The sequence below is a fragment of the Lactuca virosa genome, chromosome 5, assembly GCF_052849685.1.
Source record: "Lactuca virosa cultivar CGN04683 chromosome 5, Lactuca_virosa_CGN04683_v6, whole genome shotgun sequence".
NCBI classification, from domain to species: Eukaryota; Viridiplantae; Streptophyta; class Magnoliopsida; order Asterales; family Asteraceae; genus Lactuca; species Lactuca virosa.
Genome location: NC_136430.1, coordinates 402,252,889 through 402,280,523, shown reverse-complemented (window position 1 = coordinate 402,280,523; position 27,635 = coordinate 402,252,889). Strand labels below are relative to the sequence as shown.

The 27,635-nt window shown below is 37.5% G+C and overlaps 1 long non-coding RNA gene across 1 annotated transcript; it reads right to left on the bottom strand.

Annotated features, from left to right (window-relative positions):
- Nucleotides 1–11,879: 11,879 nt before the first annotated feature.
- On the bottom strand, nucleotides 11,880–12,381 carry LOC145117148 (uncharacterized). Its single transcript, XR_013712524.1, has 2 exons — nucleotides 12,207–12,381; nucleotides 11,880–12,014 (listed from the first exon to the last, which is right to left on the bottom strand). It is a non-coding gene; the product is annotated as an uncharacterized LOC145117148 (long non-coding RNA).
- Between the last annotated feature and the right edge of the window lie 15,254 nt (nucleotides 12,382–27,635).

Sequence of the window (27,635 nt, the reverse complement as noted above, 5' to 3'; positions counted from 1 at the left end):
CAAATAACACCTGAACTGGGATGTCGTTCGCATGGAACGATCCTAAACAAAACACATAAACATAGCACATAAATATCATAACCGACATGTAATAAGAGTTAGTGAGAAGAAAACATACCCGTCACCACATCCGGTGCGGCACGCGCCTCCTTGGCGGTAAGTTGGAAGGCTCGGCTCCTCACCACTGGAGCATCTGTCTTGCCCTGTCGTCCATCCGTGATCCGTAGGGTCGCTGGCGCTGCTGGTACCAATATCGGGCAGTTGGCCTTTTATGGCCCTTCTGATTGCAATGAAAGCAAATCAGGTCTGATGTCTGAAATGTGGGAGTAGGGGCAGTACAATCCCTGCCAAAGTGCCCGGTCTTGCCGCACTTATAGCAGCCCGATCCCCCAGTTCGGCAAATTCCCTCATGTGACCTGCCGCATTTCCCACAGCGGCTCCTGCCCTGCTGGCCCTTCGACCTAGAGTCGAATCCCTTGGGCATCTTCCCTGAAACCCCAGTAACCTGCTCAGCCTCCGCCTTCCTATTCCTGATGTGCTCTATGTCAATCTCCCTCTCCCTCTCCCTCGCCCTCGCAATCATGCCATCCAATGTCGGGCATGCCGAGTAGCTGACATGTTTCCGAATGTCAGCTCTCAACATGTTGTGGTAGCGGGTCTTCCGCATCTCCTCATCCATCGCTTACTAAGGCACCAATAAGGCCCTCTCCCTGAACTTGGAGGTAATCTCCGCCACCGACTCATTCGTCTGCCTCATATCCATAAAATCCCTGGCCAGCTGCTGAAGCTCCACAGCCGGCGCAAACTTAGCCCTAAACCTGGTCACAAAGTCCGACCAGGTCATAGCCTCAATGGTTGGGGCTCCCAATGTGTCACTGATCGCCTCCCACCAATCTCGAGTTTGGTCCCTCAAACATCCTGTAGCATACCGGATCTTCGACCCCTCAGGGCAGAAGTTCGTCAACTGAGCAGACTCCATGTTTGCAATCCACCTCCTGGCCACGATGGGGTCCTTCACCCCATGGAAGTCTGGTGCACCACATCCCCGTAAATCCTTGAAGGAGAGTGTGCGTGTCCCTGACTGCCCAGATGTCATGTCGCTCCTGAACGCCCTGAGACGATCCTCCATCAGCTCAATGATATCTTCCTTGATCGACCCGAAAATCACCGGGGTCACCTCAAGGACGCCTCTCGTAATCTCGGATGCAATGAATGGTCGCAATCCATCATCGACTGGCTCGGAACCCGAACCCAAACTTGATCCTATCCCAGACCCTAAACCTCCTACTCCGTGACGTGTCACCACCATTCTGAAACAAAACACATAATCTTCAGGGTCATACATAACCTCGAGAGGTCTCACACACTCTACAAGTTCCCTGGTTCTATCTCAGACCTTCTTGACTCAAGTACGGATCCTATGCTTTCAGTAGTACGGGCCCATATTGCCTTTCACATATATTTGTACTTTCCTCAAGGATTGTCTTGACTTCACCAAGTCCCTTCTACTACTACTGCTCGTTGCACTAATCTCATCCTAGGCTTACCCTAGGGTAACTCACCGACCTACTCTCAGCCATCAGCTGCATAAGAAGTCCCTGCTATCTTTCCCTAACTAGCTTGCGAATACCATTACATATTACTAAGACCAGATAATTCTTCGAATGAGAGGTCCTACCCTACAACGGTTGGACTCAGACAAGAGCTGCAAAATAAGGCTAGACCTAGCTTTCTGAAATTATTTAGTCCTCATAATACGTAACTTAACGTATTCGTTTACTAGTTAATTAAAGATAACTAGAACTCCTAAAAGCACAAAACAAGCAACATTCGAGCATTGAGTAACCCAACCATGCATATTCTATTCAGGCCATCATATCACTGACTAATCAGTTTTAGCATGTAATTCAATAAGCACATATAGCAGGCACATAAGGCATCTTCCTAGATCCTTAGCCCTAATCTAGCATGCAGTTCTCATACACATACAACATGCATATAAGGCATCCTTCCTAGATCCTCAGCCTTAATCTAGACTAGATCCTCAGCCTTAATCTAGCATGCAGTTCTCATAATCATATCATATATCATAATAAACATGTATGGGTATCTTGGGGAAAACTTACTTGAGCTCGGCCGATTGCACGCATCACACTCCTTGTTCAAAACCTAAAATTTAAATTTTGGAAAATTTTATTTTGTAAAAACTTTTTAAATCCTCGATTTGAGTCCAGACACCCCCGAAGGTGTGTCCGAATCCCTCAAACCAAGGCTCTGATACCAACTTGTAACATCCCAGAAATCATGACCAAAAATTTCATTTTGATGTAACGATTCATAAAACAATTTAAAGAAAACATCATCAAGTTATTTCATTTCATAAAAGCCCTAGATCATATGTATCAAAAGCATGTCATAACATAGTAACAATGTCAGAGTACAAATCCCAAGGATCTCATATGCAAAATAATCGTGTGTGTGTGTGTGATGCGCTGCTACCGTGCCAACTCCTTTCCCTTCGAAAAGGAAGTACCTGAAACCAAAACTGAAAACCGTAAGCACAAAGCTTAGTGAGTTCCCCCAACATACCACATACCATATAGACACATAGTGCCTTAGCATATCTGGGAGCTGGCCTCCCCTTCGGTATCTTTCAACCGCTAACTGCATAGCATAACTGGGTGCTAGCCTCCCCTTCGGTATCTTTCAACTGATATCTGCCTAGCATAACTGGGTGATGGCCTCCCCTTCGGTATCTTTCAACCGGTAACTGCCTAACATAACTGGGAGCTGGCCTCCCCTTCGGTATCTTTCAACTGGTAATTGGGGACTATTTCACCCCTACCACTAGCACATAATAACATAACATACTCGCACACAAAGCATAACAGATAGTGGCATACCAGACAATTATCACGAAGACAATCATCTGACTAACAACTCCTACTAGTGAGCCGGCATTGTGGCCTTAGACCCACTTCTACTGGAAGGTAACTCACCTCGAGTGTCGTGTAGTAGCTGAACTGTCCTCGGCTCCTGGATCAACTCCTCTCAAACTCCTATACATAATTATCTCCTTTAATCACCCCTTTCATACTCATAACCACTCTAAGGGTCAACTCTGGTCAATGGTCAAAGTCAAAGTCAACATCCTGGTCAAAGTCAACATCCTGGTTGACTCAACTCGCCGAGTTGGTCCAACAACTCGCCGAGTTCCATAATCCATAAAACCCTGAAATCCTAATCCTACTCGTCGAGTCATTTCATGAACTCGACGAGTTCATCTTCAAAGCATAGTCGAGACTTTTTTACCCACAACTCGCCAAGTCCCTCCTTGCACTCGCCGAGTTCCTCAATCTTCATAACCCAAACCATGGCCAACTCGCTGAGTCATCTTCTAAACTCAACGAGTTTGCTCAGTAACAGAAAAGGTTGGGGGACCACGACCCAACTCGCCGAGTTGTATGAACAACTCGTCGAGTCCGCCATAGACTAAATCCATACAGTTGCTTCTAGTCGGGCTTACTGCATCCAATTCATAGATATGGTTCCCTAGGGTCGATATATCACGTAAAGTTTCTAACTTTACGTCCATGCATGGGTTATTTAGCTCAAAAAGCCCTAAAATGTAGTTCACAAGATGCATGTTACTCCCATGGACATAAAGTTGGCACCTTTATGCCATGGAGTCCCTCAAAGATTCCAGATCTGAAGTCATGGCTACAAATCATGCTTGCATCCATGAATTGTTCCAAAATATACTCTTTTAAGCCCTAAACTACTCCATGAAGAGATCTAGTAAATGAATAGTCAAGGTATAGACTTTATACCTCAAGTGAACCGGAAATGAAGTTCTTCCTCTGGATCCAACGCTTCTTCCTTCCACCAAGCACTTCTAGCTTCCACTCCTTCAAGGAAAAACCAAAGAATCACTCCTTTTTCACTCACACGCACTAACAAAGCTCAAGATCACGAATTAGGGTTTTGATGGACTGAGGGAGGCGATGAGGGAGGCCACAATGAAGTGTTAAGGTCCTTAAATAGGGTGCAAACCCTAAAAATTAGGGTTTCATTCTGGCAGCCCTACTCGTCGAGTTGAGGCTTCTCAACTCGTCGAGTAGAATTCACGCCCTGCGTCCAAAAGGAATCCTATTTTTACTCGACGAGTTTGGGGCCTCCAACTCGTCGAGTCCCTTTGCAAAAATGAATAATTATTATTAAAATACATACCAGGTACCGGGCGTTACAATTATTCAAACACTTTTTAACGATAAGGATTAGTCATCCTCATAACAATTTTTATTATTTGGATCTTGTTCGTTTACGAAGAGTTATGTCTCAAGGAGAGGTAGATAACACTCTACACACTCGACACTCTCGGCCGCAAATTGGGAGAATTGACTCAATCAAGATCTATACTTCTTCGAATAAAAGTCTTCAATATATCAATATTCCTATAACCGACACTATATGTCGCTCCTCCACAAGCCACACAGGCACAATATAAATAACAATGGAGGTATCGAGATCATTACCAACGTTTAAAAACAGTCGTATAGTAATGAAGAAAAAAACACCTGACGCCTGTTGCCTCGTCAGACGAAGTTGTAGCTAGCAACCACAGACGGAAAATAACGATTCGCATAAATCTTTCCATAAGAAATAGATCTACACTAAAGTTCTTTATTATAAATCTATGCCGTGTACATAGACCTACAGTATATGATCCCTCCTGGATTAACGGTTATAGAACTAGGTGTCAGTTCCAGGATTTGATCCTTACGAAGGAAAAACACACCATCATAAAATTCTCTCTTTCACCCATTTCGATACATTCCTCCCACAAGCACACACGGGATACACAATCCGCAAAATCCATGTCGACAATTCTTCAACTCATAAAATCCGTCGCTTCCGATGTTCACTAACGCGAATCTTAAATTATTTAGGATTTTATTTCTAGCTAGTGCATTTAGTTAAATATTAAATTTATATTAGCATTCGAATAATGAGACGGTAGTAACTCAAGTAGTTTCAATCTACCATCCGATAAGAAGGATGTTCCGTTAGCGTAGTCGAGTACTTCATACGTGTCGGTGTTACGTTGGTTGACCGGTTGTCGCTTTAATTGAATATTTTTGTATTTTTAATATTTACTTAATGTTGAAAATATATTATTTTCGTTTGTAAGTAAACTTTAGTCTTAAAAATACATACACGTTATTTATCGACGAGATTTCGTATTATACCATAGTATATAACTACCCGTGGTTTATTCTCATACTCTTGATATCATTTTATAATTCATTTGTATATTTTTATTTTATCATCTCGTTTAATTCTTTCATATTAATACTTGATGAAAAATAAGCTTAATGCCCTAATATGCACAAGTCATATGGTTATACCTATCATGACAAGTTAAAAATGTTCATCTATCAAAATTTCGACGTAAGTTCTTAACGATACTTTTATTTGTTTCGATAAATATTATAACACTAGATTCATCAACTTACTCTTACCTAACATTTTTATTTCCACAAGTGCTTGTAAATAAGTCTGACATTTTATAAAATTCTTATGTTTATCAATTACTAATCACCATATTTTTAACAAACTTTATTTGTAAAAATAGTATTTATAATAGACATAGACATTAATAGTTTTTGTATGTAGTATCAACTTTGCATGCATGTAACACATAAACTTTTTAGCCATCATATTATATCAAAATACTCAAGTATGTATCTCCCCCTAAACAATTAAAAATGTAAAAATGGGGCCATAAAGACTCACATTTGGTGCGTGATTTTCGGTTCGGTTTCATTTGACTTCCTGGAAATTTCTTGTCGCAACTCTTCACCAACTCTTGGAAGAAGACCCGGGACTATTCCATCCCGCTGAAATGATGATTATGGGACTGTTTTTGGGTCGAAAAGGTAAGAAAACGCGAAGTGCTTCCACCGTTTTGGTGGTTCTCGACAGCAAAAAGGTGGCAGGGGCTGTTTCGGCAGCCTCTTTGCCTCCTTAATTTTCTGTTTTTGAAGCTGTTTCGCACAAGGGAGAGAGCAGCAGGTAGGGCCGAAACAGGGGGGGTGTTTGGAGCTTATTTTGACAGCAAACAAATGGAAAAATTGACAGCTTTGTTGCCTTCTTTTCTTGCTGGAAAATCAGGAGCACAACACCTCCAAATGGAGGTGTTCTTGGGGAGAACTCGATGCAGAAAAAAAAAAAAAAAAACAGGTAGAAGAGTTTTGGGCTGAAGATTGTAAAGGAAAAGTGTTGTATTTAGTTGGGTATTTATGTCCCAAAATTGGTTTCACTCATGGAGAAGGTTAGAAGTTTTGCCATACATTCATCATGCATGTGTACTAGTAACTTATATGAGTGGAGTAATATGTGAGGAAGAAGAGAAGGAAGAAAGAAAACGTGAGGTGTATGGGTTTGTGTGTTGAAGTCTCCTATCTACATTGTACTTCAAAGTGAAGCTTGAAAGCAACCTCCTTTAATGAGTGGTACTTGCTTCATAATGAGAAGTTGAGGCTTTGTGGTTGGAAGGCCTTAATTACGTAAATAGGAAGAGGGTAGACTCTTAGGACTTGACTTGGCCTTCAATGCTAGTTCTAGATGTCTTTGGAGGTTAGGTAGGAACTAGTCCTTAAATCAAGTATGGTATGTCAAAAATGGATTTTTGTGTATTTATAGGGCAAATTTTCGAGATTTTCTAACCATATATTTACATACATATATTTCATAATTCATTTATTTTGTTATATATTTGCCATATGATAATAAGGTCCACTTATTATTACATATAACACTTGTAAGGACTTGGATATTTTTATAAATAAAACCCTTTCACTACATAAACATAATTGTATGTATCTTATTGATTTTATTAGCATATAACTAGCCGTATACTAACAATAATCTATATTAAACGATTCTTATTGTTAAAATATATACTTATATTTATAAGAATATCGTACGTTAAGTCCTCCGTCAAAAATAGTTACGGTCGTCGATCGACGGGCATCGACCTAATTTTTACGATTGTTACATTTTGCAGCATCATTTGGGTGTTGAAGAGGTTATATACATATGTTTTTAATTTTTTATAGGATGAATTTCAGGAAATGCAACATACTTCATTCTTTTTACCAATGTAGGCAATGTACTTTACTTTTTACCCATAATAGCAACATACTTACATTTCTTTACGGATAAAAGTGTTGGATTAAGGTGCTTAAGGTCTTAACTAAATTGGTATATTCTTATGAATATAAAAACAAAATCTTTTTTGGGTTGCCCTCGTATCCGGAAATATAGTTAGAAATGATATTAGAAGAGAGAGGAAATAATTTATTAATTTATTATATTGATAAATTAGTTAGAAATTGATTAGAATTAATTTGGAATTAATCAGAATTAATTACAAATTATTTTTGGGTTAATTGGAATTAATTAGAGGTACAAAGGTTGAACTGTAATTGCTTAAAAGTTGAGCAAATGAGAGATTCTAGAACCCTCCTTGCTTGGATGGTTACCATAATTTTAACTAGACAATAGTATTTATCTGTGTTAGGTTTACCATAATTTAGTACATTGGTTTGTTTGTGAGGTTAAAACATGTGTTGATTGTAAAAAATATGTTTTTGCAAAAATATTTTTTTACAATTAATCTTCTTATGTGGGTAAATGGACAACTATGGCTTAAAGTCTTTAGTGGTTGGAATCTTGCCTTAAATTAAATTTTCTAATGGACAATTAAGCTTCTTGTGCATGTAAATAGACAATTATGGCTTAAAGTTTTGAAAATCTTCACTTTAACCTTAGGATTGATGTCTGTGGGAGTTGTTGATTCTTCATAGGAGTGGTACCGATAAAGAGAAGAAGCAGGTTGTTACCAATTATGATTTGTTGGAGTTTTTCTATAATATGTCTTTACATACAAGCATTATACTTTTAATATTTTGATTTTAACTTTCAGGGGTTCTTACTACAATCAATTTCGATCGGTTCTCCCATGGGTGGTATGAAGATAATTCTTGATATCTGTCTCAACACATGAAATAGAAATGGGCATCAGCTTGTTGATTCCATTTGTTTTGTGATATATTTAAGATAGTCATCAACCAACCTTACTTGATTACCTAAGATGTTAATTTATTTATGCATTCTGAATATTTGCACTTTGAAAAGCTAAACTTTCTAGTTTCGGTTATCACTATAATAGTAATTATATATTTATCTTCATAAGTAATTTTTAATGTCATATATTTTTTTAATGTTTATGAATTTAGGCTATGTATGTTTGATGTATATGTAATTGTTTCATAAATAAAATTTGTTTTCAGTAAATAGTAGTTCCATTATTTTATAATTAAAAAAAACACTACAGGGTGTTTTGGTCATTTAGCATAATTTTCACTTCTTCTCTTCTGATAGATTTGCAAACTAAACACAAAACAACAAATGAATGGAATCAAAATCCTTTCCATTTCCCGTCAACCATACACATCACAGATTCCAATTCCTTTGACAAATTCCGTTCATTTAAAAATATTCTTTGCACCACAAGTTCCCTTAAATTACTCTGAGCTTAATTGCTATTCTTAATTCCAATTCCTTTGACAGATTCCATTCATTACTCTGCAACAAGAAAAGGTTTTAGAAACCAAATAAAGAACATAAGAAGATGCCCACAAGAATCAAAGTATATGTTTTTACCCTCAACACTATAAAAAACTTGATGCTTTTTATCTTCTTATTTAGCTTTTCTGTTAATGTTTAAAGGTACACTTTTAGTTCCATTGAATCTCAAATAAGGGTGTTGTGTTGGGTAATTATGTCTTCTAACCCTGTTTGTGCATTTCCAGAAATACCCCTCTGTTCCTAAAATTTGTGCCTATTTATTAAAAAGATGTTGAATATTGCATGGAAAACGCCTTCAGTACTTATTGAGTATGCCTGGTAATTCTTTCCAAAATATATTTGTTATTTAGTCAATTTTTTTTTTTTTTTAAAATTAAAAAGTCTGCTTTTATTTAGCAAATTGGGACATCAGGGAAGGGAAATGCCACATGTTGTGGTCTTTGGTGGCTTGAAATGTTAAAAACAACTGGTCAATATAAAGAGGTAATAATCAATTCTCTTTTGTGAACAAAAATATTATATATGAGAAATTTGTGAAAAACTACAGTTTTTTTTGCAGAAACCTCTTCATTCACCTGTGATGCTTGAACATGCATCTTATTGTTACTTTTTAGCCAAACCAATTATGTTAAGAAAGTATAGATTTCATTTCATTCTTTCTGGTAGTGATCTGTACAAGAAGTGCCAATCAGGTATTGCAATTTTTGTTACTGGATCATTTCTTAATACTTTAATAGATAATTGTGTTTTACTTTTAGTACTTAATAAATAGATAATTTTCATCATCGAATGTCAATGATTCTGCAATTTTTGGTCCTTTTTTGAGGTTTGTAATGTATTTTATCTTTGTTCCAAGTAAAATGAGAATGTTTTGTGGACCAAAATTGCAAAAATAGTTACTTAAGAAATGTAAATTGTCTTTTTTCATTGTTTAACAAGTCTTTTTGAAAAATAAAAAAGTTATGGTATGTGCAACTCAAGACAAAGCCCTGTAATCTGATTTTATCAGCAACAGCTTATTCTTGTGTTTTATGATCCATTTTTGTTGCTCATTTTGTAAAATGTTTTTATTCCATATTCCAGTTAGTGTTTCAGTAGAAGGAAACTACATAATTGTTTCTGTAGTTTTGTTGATTGATTTGGTTGTTGGTTTTCTGGAATTTGTCTTATTTCAAGAAGGAGAAGCATTTCTACCCACTTTCACAACTTTATTGAGTATTATTATCTCCTGTTTTTTGGCACTGTTGTCTGCTAACATAAACATAGTAAGACAAATATATATATATATATATATATATATATATATATATATATATAACTTTAAATTGTATTTTCATTCGTGTAAGACAGCTTGAAATTGTTGGATGACATGGCGGAATTGAGACCCTACTGTGTTCTGCAGTGTTCCATGATTATGTAACAGACAGAGTATATGATGGGTATGATAAATTTATGTATTTTTAATAGATTTTTTTAATTTCAAAATTTTCTTATTAAGGCAATGTAGTTTGAAAAACTTACCCAATTATATCATCATACCTTTAGCTATTTTCTTATAAGGACATTGTACTTTCATCTTTTTTTTTTCTTATCAGGGCCTTATGCTTTGAAAATTCTTCCATATTATATATAGCATTGTACTTCCAATTTTTTGACATTATACTTTGAATAATCCAACCATTTACTAAAAAGTTTGCCTAATTAAGCAGTGAAATAAATCACTTTGTATTTGAAAGGAAAGTAGGAGGCTATATATATAATAAGCAATCACTGAAAGTACATTGCTATTTCTTGCATTGAAACCCTATATTTTTTAGGTGCTTTGGTTGTTAAGTAATGGAATGACCGAGAGTTTTTCATTATATAATAAATAACATGTATGAATGGGAACGATGTCCTTTCTGGTGTTTGCAGTCAATTTTCTGTAGTTTGTTCATATAGCATCCTACTTCCATTTCTATCTTTTACAACATTGTAATTTCATTCTTTTCTTAATAAGGGCATTGCATAATGAAAATTCTATGTACTTTTAATGTTTCTTATTAATTAAAATTGCCTTGTATGATGATGACATTGCTATAATTACGAAGATTTTTCGAAGTACAATGCTATAATATTTGTGTTTCAAAAGTAAAGCTTGTGGATGTTCCTTAGATGAAAGTATATACCCTCTCTCTTCTATTCTCTTCTTCTTTTGGCATGCATCATTAGACTGATGTCTCATTGGGACACAATTTGCAATTTTATATCCCTCCCAAAAAGGTGGAAGGTAGGATAGTCCAAGCATTTCTTGATACCGTTAAACATGTCTTTTGTCAGGTTTGTGGTGGCTTAGGTCCAAAAGCGAATCTTATGCAATTTTTGGTCCTTATTTCATGGTTGTGTAGCGCTTTTGGGTATCTGGTTCCTCAACTCTAACAACCTAGATGTTAAATTTATGAAAATGACCATTTTGTCCTTGTCATATTTATCTCTTTCATTTTCCTTTTTCAAGGAGCATGATGAAATTTCAACCGAATATCTCTCTTTCCTTAAAAACTATTGTCATATTAAAAGAGCATAACCAGACCTTAAATCCTTAATAAGGTGATCATCCCTGAAAAAGGTTCTATACAACAGCCAACAAATCGATCTGGTAAGAATACCAAATAGGAAATCGAGTTTGGTTTCCTAATTTCTTTGAAGCATTGTTTTTCTGATTTTCTGATTTCATAGCAGTTTTTTGATTTCTAGTATTTATCTGCAAAATTGATTTTTTTTTTTTGGTATCTGAAAAAGCCCCAAAATCGATGTGGTAATTAAGCTGGTGATTTTGGGATGTTGCATGTAGTTCAGTAGTTGCATTCTGCAACTTGATGAACCCTAGATATCATATGAAGTCCTTCTCTTATTCTTTTAATATTCTGTTTATAATCGGCGATCTTAACCCGGTTTTTCTTTCCGTTTATAATCAGCTATCTTAACCCGGTTTTTCTTTCTTATAGATTAGTTTTCACATGTATAAAAAGCTTGATATAAATCTGAATGCATGGTTATTACACGTTCATTTTCATTTATATACAATAATATGAATGCTGTCACATGACATATAATATATAATGGTTGTTATGAATCTGATGATCAATACAACACAGATTATATATATATATATATATATATATATATATATATATATATATATATATATATATATATATATATATATATATACACACACACGCGCATGTAAAATACACATTAGTTATAAGACGTCTTCAAATTTGCAGAATACAATGAGAATTGCATATCGATATAATTACGGGGGCGAATGATACCGTCCACCACTTCCACTTCCAGGATAATCATAAACGGGGGGGTCCCTGCAATTATATAGACAGATTAGTTGATTAGTAGCATTGATCGAGGTGCAATTAAGTCGACCTTAAACTTTATTATTTATACCATTAAGAAATTGAAGAATAAACTACTAAAGTAATTAATGACGATACATATACTTTTGTTTAACAAGATTACGAGAATAATAGAGAGAGATCAATGTATAGTTATCCTACCCGGAATAACCACCCTCCGCATACGAATAAGATATCAGAAGAAAGATAGTCAAAAGGAGGACCATTGCCATTGGCTTCTTAACAAAGAAACCCATTTTTATTTTTGTGAATGAATATTATCAAACATCTATTCGGCTTTTATACACACATACGGAGATGAAGAAACCATGTGCCCGACGACTGCTTCTTTTTAATTCTTATTTCTTTATTTAATGTAGGGGTGAGCAAAAACCGAACCGACTAAAAATAAACCGAAAAAACCGTAACAAACCGCAACCAACAAACCGAAACCGAAGCAAAAACTAATGGTACGGATTTCATTTTTGCAAAAACCGAAGGTCTGCGGGTCGGTGCGGTTTTTACCAAGAAACCAGTCCATCAAAACCGAACCGCACCGAAGATTTATAAAATAATAAATCACTAATTTATATTTATATTCTATAATATATACATATTTTTTTAAAATACTAAGAAATACTAATACATATTATATTTGGACTTTAGACTTTGATAGTTGGTTTTCGCCATTTAATCGGGATTCCAAATCATTTTCCAAACTTATTTTCTATTTTGTTTTTATTTTTGTAGTTAAAACCACAACATAGTAGGTCACTAATTAACTATATGTTATAAGTTTATAACAAGTAAACCAAAATTCAATTTTTTTTTCTTAGTACCATTTATATATATAAAGTCATTTAGAACTTTTGATTTATATAATTTATTTTGTACTGAAAATAAACCTTTACAAATAAACGATTTCAAAAAGTGAAAAAAATTTCACCAGACAAGCTTACATGCACTTGGTTATCGTGTTTTTTAAAAAAAAAAGTACTCCAAAAAACATCAAAGACCACATCAAATTTTAGAATCGATTTAAAACCGAAACCGCACCGATACAAACCGAAACCGCATTTAGAAACCGCAAAACCGAACCATTGGAAAACTGCACCCAACGGTTTTAAGAATACAAAAACCGCATCTTGCGGTTTGCAGTTCGGTTTGGTCTTAAAACCGCACCAAACTGCACCATGCTCACCCCTAATTTAATGTGCAAACAAGACCACGACTTAATCAAACACATATTTTTCCACAATATTGTTTGTTAGCTTGTAGGAATATAGTCCAATCAATAGTATAGTTTGATTTTTAAGTTTTGAGTGGACACATATTTTTCCACAATATTGTTTCTTAGCTTGTAGGAATATAGTCCAATCAATAGTATAGTTTGATTTTTAAGTTTTGAGTAAACACATATTTTTCCACAATATTGTTTGTTAGCTTGTAGGAATATAGTCCAATCAATAGTATAGTTGATTTTTAAGTTTTGAGTCTCTAAAAGGGGTTTCCTCACACTTGCACTAAGTAATTTTTTATTATTAAAAAACAATGATAGAAATATGTTAGTTTGAAAAATATTGGTAAAAATAAATTAGTTTTTCTAACAGGATCTATTATATGACTTTGGAATCAATTTAGGGACAAAAACTTTTGCATTAATTTCCAACCTTTAGAAGTTTACAACTTTAACGTAAATATCTTGTTTTTGTTTACATCTTTTATCTTTTATTATTCACTTATTAAGTTTTTAAACTTATTATATACACTACTAGAAAAGTTGCAAATCAGCTACGGAAATTACCTACGGAAACTGAAGCTGTAATTACCGAAGCATTTTGTGACGGAATACCGACGGAATATTGTGCCGTCGGAAATCCTTCGGTAATTAACAATGGAATACCGACAAATTTAGAAAAAAAAATGATTATATGTTAGCCGTCACAACCCTGTCTCCAAAAAAACTTCTATTTTTGTTTATTATTATTATTATTACACTATAAAAAAAGTTGTGGAATAACATCGGAAAAATTCCGTACAAATTCATTTTGTTTCGTTTTTTTTTCATATATTTATCCGTACACATATGTACTTACATGTATACATACATACATGACATGCGATATAATAAAGTTAATAATACATAATAATAATAATAATAATAATAATAATAATAATAATAATAATAATAAGGAACCGAAGTTAAATTTACATATGTATATGTATGTATTTGTGTATGTATATGTATGTGAGTATGTATATATGTATATGTTTGTATATTAATGAGAATGTTTATGTATGTGAATATGTGTGTATGGATGTTTATGAATGTAAGTGTGTATGTGTATGTGTATATGTAAATTTGTGTATGTGAATGTGTGTATCTGTGTATATGTATGTGTATGTGTATGTGTATATATGTGTATGTGTATGTGTATGCATATGTATGTATGTGTATATATATGAATTCTATATATATGTGAATGTGTATGTATGTATGTGTAACATCCCGTTATTTTCTCTTTGTAAAATCAACCCTAGTCAACCAAATTCAAACTTGGGTCAACTAAAGTCTTCTTTATTGTTTTGGGTTTTTATTAAGGTTAAAATAATAACCTTTGTTTATTAAAAATCCTTAAAATAATTGTGGTTGAAATAGGAAGAGAAATGCTTAAAAACCGAGAAGTCTCGCATGCATTTTCTTCTTTTCCTTCGGACCGTACACCAACCTCGGACTGGGAACACTTCGGTCGTGAACGAGGCCGTGAACGGCTTCGGGCCATAATCAATTTCGGACCGCAAACTTGAAACCGCCATAGGACCGTATACAAGGTTCACGGCCGTGAACCCCTCGGACCGTGAACCCTCGCATATATATTCATTTCAGCCGATTTTTCTTCACTTTTTACACATTCAAACACAATTCCAAGTCTTTTTCTCTCAAGTATCATCAGCCAAGAACACAAAGAACAACCTCTCTCCTCAAGAACATGTTATATTCATCCCTTCTCATAATATTCTAGCAATAGTCACTAGTTCTTCACAAGATCTAATAGGTATCATTTCTTGATCTTGTTATTACTTCAAGAACATCTTTTAATCTTCTTATATTAGATTGAAACCCGTTAATTTAATCTATTTTTCACGAAGAACACGCGAAGAACACGAAGAACAAGCACCTGAAAACCTTTGAATCTTCTTAGAAACGTGCTTAGGATCATTAAGTGTTCTTCAATCATTCAAAAACATTGGGCCGTGAACCCTTCAAGCTAGGGTCGTGAACACTTTCAGGGCCGTGAACACTTTCAGGGCCGTGAACCCTTCATACTCTTGGGCCGTGAACACCCCTCTCCTGGCCGTGAACACATATCAGATTCCATTTTAGCTTCTAACACTCCTATTTGTAAGTTATACTTACAAATTAGTCCAGTTTCTAATCATTCCCATGATTATATTAGCTAATTGATTGCATATATGCTATACAAATCATTATATAGGACTTGTTTTGCTACGGGATTTCTTGTGGAACTAAACATCCTATATCAAATCATCATTTGAATCACCCTCCAAAAGGTGAGTTCATACCCCCCGTATTTTCATAGATTTCACTGTTTTAAGGGGGGGGGGGGGGATACAAGTCTAACACAAAGATTTTGTGTTACAAACAAAAGATTTCAATAAACTTATCAAAATGGATTTCAGTTATCATCAATTCAATTGGTTTTCAAAGATTGTGTTAAAATGACATTAAGTCACCAAAAGTATTTCAAAATATTAAATTTCTTTTAAATGTTTTATAAACTTATATTTTTCCCCAGAAATCATATATATATATATATATATATATATATATATATATATATATATATATATATATATATATATATATATAAGATTTAAAAGGCTTAGGACTGATAACCCACTTTGGTTCCTTTTCCTTGTTTGGATGTGAGATTATAAGTATCGGTTATTTGTCCGAGTGTCATTTAAATTTTATTTATATATATTTGTATATGTATATAAGTATAAAAGCTATTTCATTCAGTTCAAATACCCTTTATAACATGTTGAGCAAGGGGTTGCATTCATGAATACTCAGTATCAATTCAGAAAGTACATATAAATTATAATAGGTATAATTTACGATTCACATAACATTAATTCACGATTCAAGTATACTAAAGTACATTGTTTTACAAGAACAAAGATTTGATTCAAAACTAATCAAGAGTATACATCTTTCATAAACATGTTAAGAATACTAATTCAAGAACATACTGTCAATCATTTATTTCAGAATGATTGGGTTTTTGTAACACCCAGAATCAGAAAGACCAAGAAAGAAAAGGAAAACCCTAAGTCAAAGGGGGGTCAACTCGTCGAGTCCAAGGAAGAACTCGACGAGTCGGAGCGGGATCCGTGTGCTAGATTAAGTGACCGACTCGACGAGTCGACGAGTGGACTCGTCGAGTCAGGTCTGGGTTAGGAAGCCCTAATTCCAGGACTTGGCACCCTATTTAAGCATCTTATTCTCTTCCCTAGGGTTCATTTACAGCCTCTCTCGTCCAGAATCCAAAACCCTAGCCACCTAACTCCATTGTTTGAGCTTTTGAGAAGATTAAGGGCCTTTAGAGTGCTTCTTGGAAGCTTGGAGAGAAAGGAGCAAGGAAGGAAGAGTAGATCCAGCCTCCATATCGACTTGGCAACTGTTAGGAGGTAAAAAGTCTAAACCTTGAGCTTTCAAGTGATAGATCCCCTTTCTAGCTTGCCTTTTTGTCACAATTGGATCATTTCCAAGTAGAATCCGAGTATTAAGCCTTTGAGGATGGATTGGACAACAGATCTGGACACTCTTGAGCTTTAGAAGCTGAAAGTTGTTGGCTTTATCCAGCTAAGGTCCCATTTCATGACCTAGACCTTCATTGTAGCTTGGATTAAGTGTTCTAGCCTCATAACGCCTTGCATGCACGTAAAGTTAGCAACTTTACGTGAAATGCTAACATTAGGAGTCCAGATCTATGAGTTGGAAGTGTTGGAATGGACTGTAATCGATAGAATAGAGATGTCACGAAGTGGACTCGACGAGTCCATTCATGGACTCGGCGAGTCGGGTCGCAAACCCAAACCCTTCTGTTATGATTCGGATAAGTGAGTGGAGTTAGTAAAGGATTCAGCCAGACTGGGTCCGTAATGGACATGAAGATCATAGTACTCGACGAGTTCGAGGAGGAACTCAGCGAGTCCAAGACAATCTCCTTAGTTATGAAGATGAACTCGACGAGTTGTTCATACAACTCGGCGAGTCATGGTCTACACATTCATACGATGATGATGAACTCGAAGAGTTCAGGGATGAAATCGGCGAGTCGGTTGAAGATAGTCCCGAAGTGTTAGATGAAAGAGAACTCGTCGAGTTCTCGCTAGACTCGACGAGTGGAGTCGGGGTTGTTTTGGGATTTGAGGAGCATGGACTCGGCGAGTTGGCAGAACAACTCGACGAGTCGAGACAACTGGAAGGTTGACTTTGACCAGGACTTTCTTGAGAAGGACTTTGACCAGAGTTGACTTAGTTGACTTCTTGAGGATAGTTAGGCTAAGTGTTATTTTGGTATTGGTAGCTCGGGGAACTAGAGGAGCAGCGGTTCGGAGAGTTGTCGGATAGCAGCCGGAGGGTTATCAGCAGAGTTCAGCAGTGCAGGTGAGTTTCCCTTTGTATGTATGGGTCTACGGCTACAATGCCGGCCCATGTACTTATGAGTAGGAAGACACTGGGGTTAGCCCTAGGCACTATATGCTAGTATGTTATTCCGGACCAAGGTCCGATGCCAGGCGGGTGCCTGAGGAAGGTTTATGTGTTTGTTATTCCGGATCAAGATCCGATGCCGGTGTAAGCCCGAGGAAAGTTGCATGTTAGATTATACTTGTTGTCTGTGTGATACATGTATGTGCCTGGTAGGGAGGTGAGTGTGGGCGAGGTCCCATATCTCACCAATAGCAGAGTGTGGACGGTGTTCCATATCTCATTAGCAGCAGAGCAGGGGCGAGGCCCAAGGTAGGAAGGGAGTGAGTGTGGGCTGGGCCCGTATCTCACTATCAGTAGGAGTGTGGACGGGGTTCCATGACTTATCAGTAGCAGGATAGGGGCGGGGCCTAGAACAGGAATCCAGTAGTATATGTTCAGTTTATGTGTTATGCTATGATTGTATGTTAGTATATGTTAGCGGGCGGGGCCCAGAGACAGGCGGGGACTAAGTGAGACCGATCTGTATACCGAGCAGGGCTCGATGCCAGGCGAGGCCTGATGTCGGGCGGGGCCCGATGCCTGAGCGAGTCTGATGCCGGGCTAGTCCCGATGCAGTAGGGGCCAGGCCCAGTATGTGATTATGAGTATGGTATGTGGTAGGTTGGGGAACTCACTAAGCTTCGTGCTTACAGTTTTCAGTTTTGGTTTCAGGTACTTCCGGTAGCGGAGGGAAGAGCTCGGGATGATCACATGGCACACACCATAGTTAGTCAGCCTGGGATGTTTTACTCTGATAATAAGAATATGTTTTCAATTAACACTCTGATTTTATGTTATGAATTGACAATGTGGTTTATGTAACGTATTAAAAATAAAAATTTTAGTCATAATTTTTGGGATGTTACAAGTTGGTATCAGAGCCTTGGTTTGAGGGATTCGGGCACGCTCTCGGGTGTGTCTGGACTCAAACTGAGGAATTGGTATGAAAATTTTCAAAAAATAAAGAAAAGAGTTTTAGAAAAAGCAAAAAGGAATTTTAGAAGGAAAAGAACTTTGAAAGGAAAAAGGGTGTGGTGCGTGCAATCAGCCGAGCTCAAGTAAGTACCCCAAAATACCCATACAAGTTATGTTATGATATGCTTATTAGAACTGCATGCTAGATTAGGGCTAAGGATCTAGGAGGATGCCTTATGTGCCTGTTATATGTGTATGAGCTTTATGAATTGCATGCCAGAACAGATTCCTGAGTAGAGGATAGAACAGTTTGATTGGATTATGTGGTTAGTTTATTTCCCATTGTCTGAATGCTGCTTGCTTTGTGCTTGTGGGACTCTTAGTAATGTGAGCTAGCTATTAAGTGAATATGCTAAGTCACATGTGGCACAGGCTGGATAATCTCAGAGTGATGGATTTGACCCTATTGCGCAACTCTCGTTTGAGTCTAACCGTTCTAGGGATGAGTCTATTACTCGAAGGATTATCTGATCTCTGTTGCATGTGGCTATATTCATGAGGTAGCTAGTTAGCATTAATGGGAAGTCTTTCGGCAGCTGAGGACGGAATGAGTTGGAGGTTACCCTAGGGCAAGCCTGTTGGATTAGTGTCTAAGCCCGTAACTATATTTGGTATGTACTTGACCCGGTTATGCATGGTCCTTTTGGGTTGCCTTCACCAAAGCAACTTGACAAGGTAATTTGAGGAAAGAGAGAGGATATTATGGTTTATTAATATATTATAAGAATAATATATTAAAGTAGAAATCATATTTATTTAATTAGTATTAGTCATAAATTAATTAGGAATTAATTTGGTGACTAAAAGAGATTAATTAAATAAAGGGGTACAAACTGTCAAATGTGTGATAGTTGAGTTTTGGGTTGGGAAACCTAATGGACTAAGGGGGAACGAAATTATGATGAGGGATCATCATATTTTCGTCCAAGGGCCTTATTCCAGAAGGTTCCTTGGGCTACTTGGTGGCTAAGGTATCCATTAAGGTTTAGACTGAAACCCTAGCAGCCTGCACTATAAATAAGACCCCAAGGCTCCAATTTTCGACCACTTGCTTCCAAGAGAAACCCTAGGGCCGAAAATTAGCATCCTCCCTCCTCTCTCAAAGTTGCCTTCTTGCTTGAGGTGTTTGTGATCCATTAGAGGAGTTACAATTGTGACTCTAAGCTCAAGAGAAGAAGAAAAGAAGATCTAAGCCAATCTTTGAAGAGGTAAACATCTAGATCTGATGTATTAAGTTAATTTTCGAATTATGTATGCTAGATTAGGGTTTGCAAGTCTTGGATTCAATGCATGTACAATAGAGAAACCTAGATCCAAGCATTAGGGTTTGTATGAGTACATATGATTGTTCTTATGTATAAAACCCATCAGTGGTATCAGAGCCTTGATTGGTTTCTGTTGTATGTGATGCTTTAACTGTTTAATTGCTGAAAATCATTTTTTCTTGCCTCTGCCCGACTCAACTTGGCGAGTCAGTATCTGGACTCGGCGAGTTGGCCCGACTCGGCGAGTCCAGGACTGACTCGGCGAGTCTGTGCATCAGGCAGAGGATATTTCGGGATTTTGTTGCTGTTTTGTCATGGGATTAATGCCTAAATCGTTTTTTGAAGATAAAATCTGAATTTTATTATATTTGAATGATTATCCCTGACAAAACAAAAGATAATTTCAAATCTTTTGAATAATAGTTTCTTTATATGATAAATATGGATTATTTAAATTATTTGGTAATTATCTTGTGACTAAAATTGGATTAACTCAAATATAGATAATCATAAAATAAATTGTTTAATTTATATTATTTGTTATTTGATCCCTTGTGTTTTGAAAAGTTCAAAACTTGTCCTCAAGTTTTGAAATTTAAATTTTATGATTAAAAGTTTAATTTTGAATGATTTAAATTTCAAATCCTTAGAATTTTACAAGTTTAAAATTCAACCCTATACTATTATATTATTACAAGATTAATTAATATATATGTATAAGAATAAGCTAGTCTTATCGCTAGTAGGCCTCATTCACGAAGCCAATCTATAAGGTGGGTATAAGGTTGCTGCCTATAAAATGGCGCTTAATGGATGTACACTCACATCCACCGCTTGCTTGACTGATGGAGGGTCGTTAGCCGAACGGATAGTATAGGACACTTAATTCCTTATTATAAGTATAATGAATATTGCAAAGTAACTACAATGTTTTCAAATTCCCAATCTTAGTTACTTTAGGGTAAAATGTGAAAATTGATGCTATTCCATGGAATTACACTTTGTACCCTTGTTAAACGTTAGTGGAGCGTGTGTGGCTAACCGGCACACTAATTTGGGATTGACATTGGTGACAAAGGGTGGCTCAATGTTTATCATAGATCAATAGAGCGTGCGTGGCTAACCGGCACATTGATTAGGTGATAAAGACATTGAGTGCACCATGTTGATTCGCATGGTTATTCACAACTTGTTTGCGATCCTCGGCATCCTAGTCGCAAATTTGAAGTGCATATCGAGATTTAAACATGCCATTGAAATGTTCAATGAATCTCAAAAGAAATCTAGGAATTTTCAAATACATTTAAAACTTAATCTCTTTTCGTTTTTTATGGTGAGAATTAGTGAATCGTCATTCACTTACCTTCAAATTATTTACTTTTAGATTACGGCATCCCTTTTCTAAGTTGTAAATAATGTTGTTGGATCCTAGCCCTAATTTCTCATTTGGGTGTTTAATTGGGGATTCATTTCTAATCAAACTTTGTTCCTTTATATTTCAGATGTCAAACGCAAACGCAAACAACAACGCTTCTGGATCATTCTCGCTGATGAACCTGTGTCAAAAGGTGACATTTGATGGGTCAAACTTCAACGAGTAGATGAGATACATTCGCATGATAACTCGCTACGAGGAAAAAGAATATGTCCTCGATGAGAAGCTTGAAAAGATCAACCCAGAAGTTGCTACTCCTGAAGAGTTGGCCGCCTTTGAGGCCCACGAGCGTGATGCTACGAAAGTTCATTGCATCATGCTGGCCACCATGAACCTCGAACTCCAAAAGTCCTATGAGGACATGTATCCATATGAGATGCACCAAGATTTGCTGGACAGGTACCACCAAAGCGCAAGGCAAGAGCGCTATGAGATTATCACCAACATGATCACCGCTAGGATGGGGAGTGGAGAATCCCTAACTGCTCATTTGCAAAGAATGCAAAGGTATGTTGATCGTCTTCTCAAACTTAATGTTAAGTTTGATGAGGATTTGGCTATCGACATCATCCTCCACTCCTTGCCTTCCTGCTACAACCAGTTCAGAATGACCTACCACATGAACAAGGAAGAGGTCACCCTAAGTAAACTTCAAGGGCTCCTGAGGACTGCTGAGAGCAACCTCAAGGACAAATCTATTGCATCATCCTCTACTGTAGCTGCTCCTGTGTTGGAAATTGGCCAAGGAAAGGGAAAGAAAAGGAAGGCTCCTTCTAAGAGCCACCAAAAGGCTAAGACCCAAGATGGTTCCTCTTCTAGTGGAACCAAAGCAGGTTCTGTTAAACCCTCTTCTGACCCCAAGGAAGCAGAGTGCTTCTATTGCCACCAGAAGGGCCACTGGAAACGAAGATGCCCTAAATATCTGCAGGATATTAAGGATGGGAAGATAAAGCCCACCTTTGCAGGTATGTATTTAATTAAATCTAACAACTCATCACTTGCTACTTCATGGGTCCTTGATACTGGATGTGGTTACCACATTTGTTCTGATTTGCAGGGGCTAAGAGAAAGTAGGGAAGTGGAGCATGGAAGGATAAACTTGATCATGGGAAACAAGAAGTCTTCACCAGTAACCAAGATCGGAGTTTATTCCTTAGTGTTGAGTAATGGGTTAGGACTAGATTTAAATAATTGTTGCTATTCGCCAGATATGGCAAGGAACATCATTTCTTTTCATGGATTGTTTAGACAAGGTTTCAGATATTCGTTTGATAATAGTAATGGTTCTATTAATGCTTATTTGAATGGTGTCTTTTATTTCAATGCATTACCTTGTAATGGGATTTATGAATCTGTGTTAATTATAGATAATTTAGGAAATGATGTTTTGAATATTGATTCGTCCACAAGTTTGGACAAAGCATGCTTGTGGCATTGTCGCCTTGGCCATGTTAACAAGAAACACATAGCCCAACTCCAAAAGGATGGAGTCTTGGAGTCATTCGACCTTAGGGACGATGACGTGTGTGAGTCTTGTTTACTTGGGAAGATGACCAAGTCACCCTTTACTGGCACATGTGAAAGGGGTGAGGGTGTATTGGATCTCATACATACTGATGTATGTGGACCCTTTAGATCCACCACACGGGACACTTGTCGCTTCTACATGACTTTTACAGACGATTATAGCAGATATGGATATATCTACTTGATCAAGAAAAAGTCAGAAACCTTTGAAAAGTTCAAAGAGTTTAAGAATGAAGTAGAGAATCAGCTGGGCAGGAAAATCAAGATGCTTCGATCTGATAGAGGGGGAGAGTACCTAAGTCTTGAGTTTCACGACTATCTAAAAGAATGTGGAATAGTTTCGCAATTGACGCCTCCTAGAACGCCACAATTGAATGGTGTGGCTGAGAGACGTAATCGAACCTTGTTGGACATGGTTCGTTCTATGATGAGTCGTGCTTCGTTACCAATCTCATTCTGGGGGTATGCCTTAGAAACTGCCGCCCATATCCTTAACTTAGTTCCCACCAAGAAGGTTGCCAAAACACCTCACGAGATGTGGATATGGAAAGCTCCCTCGTTAGCACATATCAAGGTTTGGGGTTGTGAAGCTTTCGTAAGACGAGAGACTCATGACAAGCTAGAACCTCGTAGTGAGAAGTGTTATTTCATCGGCTATCCACAGAAGTCTTTTGGCTATCTCTTCTATAGACCAAGTGACAATGTTGTCTTTGTTGCTAGGAGAGGGGTTTTCAGAGAAAGAGAACTCATAAGTCAAGGAGACAGTGGGAGTCAAATTGACCTTGAAGAGCTTCAAGAGTCAGGAGATGAAGGAACCTCTGACACTGGCGTTCAACCTGAGGAGGAAACTCCTGTTGAACCAATTGACCAGTCCTTACCTCTTAGACGTTCGAGTAGAGTTATTGTTCCACCCCAGTTTTATGGTTTCCATATTACTACTGACGGGGATACGTTTATTAGTGATAGTACACTAGTAAATATGGACGAACCTAATAGCTACAAGGAAGCCATGGCAGGCCCAGAGTCTGCTAAATGGAAAGAGGCAATGGACAACGAGATTCAGTCCATGTATGACAACCAAGTTTGGAATTTGGTTGATAATGTACCAGGTCGTAAGACAGTCGGGTGCAAGTGGATCTTCAAAAAAAAGACAGACATTGATGGGAAAGTGCACACTTATAAAGCGCGATTGGTCGCGAAGGGCTTTACTCAAACTCCTGGAGTTGACTATGATGAGACCTTCTCGCCAGTTGCTAAAATAAAGTCTATTAGGGTAATGCTCGCAATAGCTGCGTTTCATGATTATGAAATTTGGCAGATGGACGTAAAAACCGTTTTCCTAAATGGGAAGTTGGCTGAGGATGTTTACATGAATCAGCCAGAGGGTTTTGTCGATGCGAAGTATCCAAATAGAGTGTGCAAGCTTGAGAAATCCATTTATGGATTGAAGCAAGCGTCTCGCAGATGGAATCTTTGTTTTGACGAGAAGGTCAAAGAGTTTGGCTTTCTGCGAAACGAAGATGAGTCATGTGTGTATGTCAAGGCCAGTGGGAGTATAGTGAGCTTCCTCGTATTGTATGCCGATGACATACTACTCATAGGAAACGACATCCCAACCTTGCAGGAGGTCAAGTCCTGGCTTGGGAAGTGTTTCGCTATGAAGGACCTCGGAGAGGCTGCATATATTCTGGGAATAAGGATAGTGAGAGACAGAAGTAAGAGACTGATAGGACTCAGTCAGGATACATACTTGGAAAAGGTACTAAAACGTTTTAGTATGGAAAATTCCAGGAAAGGGGAGTTACCAATCCAATGCAATACCAAACTGAGTAAGACTCAGAGCCCGAGTACAGAGGCAGAAATAGCTGATATGAGCCGAGTTCCTTACGCTTCCGCAGTTGGCTCGATTATGTACGCTATGACCTGTACTCGCCCTGATGTGGCCTTCGCTTTGAGCATGGTCAGCAGATATCAAGGGAACCTTGGTAGAGCACATTGTATTGCTGTCAAGAATATTCTTAAGTACCTACAAAGGACCAAGGAATGGTTTCTAGTCCTCGGTGGGAGTGATGACTTAAGGGTGCAAGGGTACAGTGACGCTAGCTTCCAGACGCATCGGGATAATTACCGATCACAGTCGGGCTGGGTCTTTACGCTGAACGGAGGAGCAGTGACTTGGAAAAGTTCCAAGCAAGAGACCGTAGCTGATTCAACGTGCGAATCAGAGTACATTGCGGCAAGCGAGGCGTCAAAGGAGGCTATATGGTTGAAGAACTTCATTGAAGACCTTGGAGTTGTGCCATCCATAAAGGAGCCCATGGAAATTTTCTGTGATAATGAAGGAGCGGTTACCTTGACCAAGGAACCAAGAGATCATGGCAGATCTCGACATATCGACAGGAAATACCATTTTATTAGACATCGGGTAGAAGAGGGACTCCTCGTTGTGAAGAGGGTATCGTCAGAAGATAACCCAACAGATCCCCTTACGAAGGGACTGAGTAGGGTCAAGCATTTGAAGCACGCTAAGAGCGTTGGGCTAAAGGACGATATTAGTTTAGATTAGATAGGTAGGAAACTTGTAATGGATAATTTTGTATTCAACATTTGATGATTAAATAAAGGTGTGTTATTTATAAGAAAGTTACTATCTTGTGTTGATTATTTATCTATTGTTTCAATTTTGCATGTTTTGACTTCCTGAATAATAAGATTATTCAAACGGTCCACAATCGCTCATATGTTGGAAGTAGATATGAAAGAAGATTGTCATAAATTAGTTTGTAAATTGTCTAAAAGGTTTTAGACATAGCAAAGGTTTGCTACAAAGTTTATGAGTGCTTATGAAATATGTTTTGAGCATTGGAATAAACCCGCACTTGCTAGTATCACTTCATGAAAGTTATCACAAGTGATCGCAAGATGATAATATCATATAATCTTTAAACCTAGAGATATGGTTATTGTTTGCTAGTTGATTATGCATTGATAATGCGAAAACGCATCAGTAACTTGATGTTATAAAACGCATTATTGTGTGTGACTTAGCTAGTAAGTGATAAAAGCATATAAGTCGAAGTTTTTCTGTACCTTTTATTCTAAGAGAATAAAAGCGATATCTTGGCCACTCGATGATTTAGTTTGACTTATGTGCCGGGCCCGGTCAGAATGAAGTTGATGTGTTCAACTAAATTTTATGTCGAATAAATCAGAGATCGAGAAACAAAATGCTAGACAACAAGTATTGTCAGCATGATATCTAGAACAGAGGATTATACGATCCCTTATCTGAAGGACATGATTTTGATCAGAGTTGACAGAAGCATATAAGAGCTATGATTGCTAACCGGATTCTAAAGTCATATGTGAGATATAGTTACTAGACTTATCCAAGTGGGAGACTGTTGGATTAGTGTCTAAGCCCGTAACTATATTTGGTATGTACTTGACCCGGTTATGCATGGTCCTTTTGGGTTGCCTTCACCAAAGCAACTTGACAAGGTAATTTGAGGAAAGAGAGAGGATATTATGGTTTATTAATATATTATAAGAATAATATATTAAAGGAGAAATCATATTTATTTAATTAGTATTAGTCATAAATTAATTACGAATTAATTTGGTGACTAAAAGAGATTAATTAAATAAAGGGGTACAAACTGTCAAATGTGTGATAGTTGAGTTTTGGGTTGGGAAACCTAATGGACTAAGGGGGAACGAAATTATGATGAGGGATCATCATATTTTCGTCCAAGGGCCTTATTCCAGAAGGTTCCTTGGGCTACTTGGTGGCTAAGGTATCCATTAGGGTTTAGACTGAAACCCTAGCAGCCTGCACTATAAATAAGACCCCAAGGCTCCAATTTTCGACCACTTGCTTCCAAGAGAAACCCTAGGGCCAAAAATTAGCATCCTCCCTCCTCTATCAAAGTTGCCTTCTTGCTTGAGGTGTTTGTGATCCATTAGAGGAGTTACAATTGTGACTCTAAGCTCAAGAGAAGAAGAAAAGAAGATCTAAGCCAATCTTTGAAGAGGTAAACATCTAGATCTGATGTATTAAGTTAATTTTCGAATTATGTATGCTAGATTAGGGTTTGCAAGTCTTGGATTCAATGTATGTACAATAGAGAAACCTAGATCCAAGCATTAGGGTTTGTATGAGCACATAGGATTGTTCTTATGTATAAAACCCATCAAAGCCTAGGATGAGAGTAGTGCTGGGAGCAGTGTTAGTAGTAGTGAAAAGGGACTTGGTGTAGTCGAGGCAATTGTTGAGGAAAGTGCGGATAGATGTGGAAGGTAGTAGGGGCCCATACTACTGAAAGCAGAGGATCTGTACTCGATTCAAGAAGGGCTAAGATGAAATCGGGGAACTTGTAGTGTGAGTGTGATCCCTCAGTAGAGATGTGTATGTTAATGATAGTTATGATATGTTGCAGAATGGTGACACTACGGGGTAGACCAGTTGGCGGATCAGGCGCCGGAGAGGGATCAGGCTCGGGTTCAGGGACCGAGCAGCTCGAGGAGCGGATGAGGGAGTTTGTATCAGCCGAGGTTACGCGCAATATTCTAGATCAGACTCCGGTGATCTTTGGCACGGTCAAGGA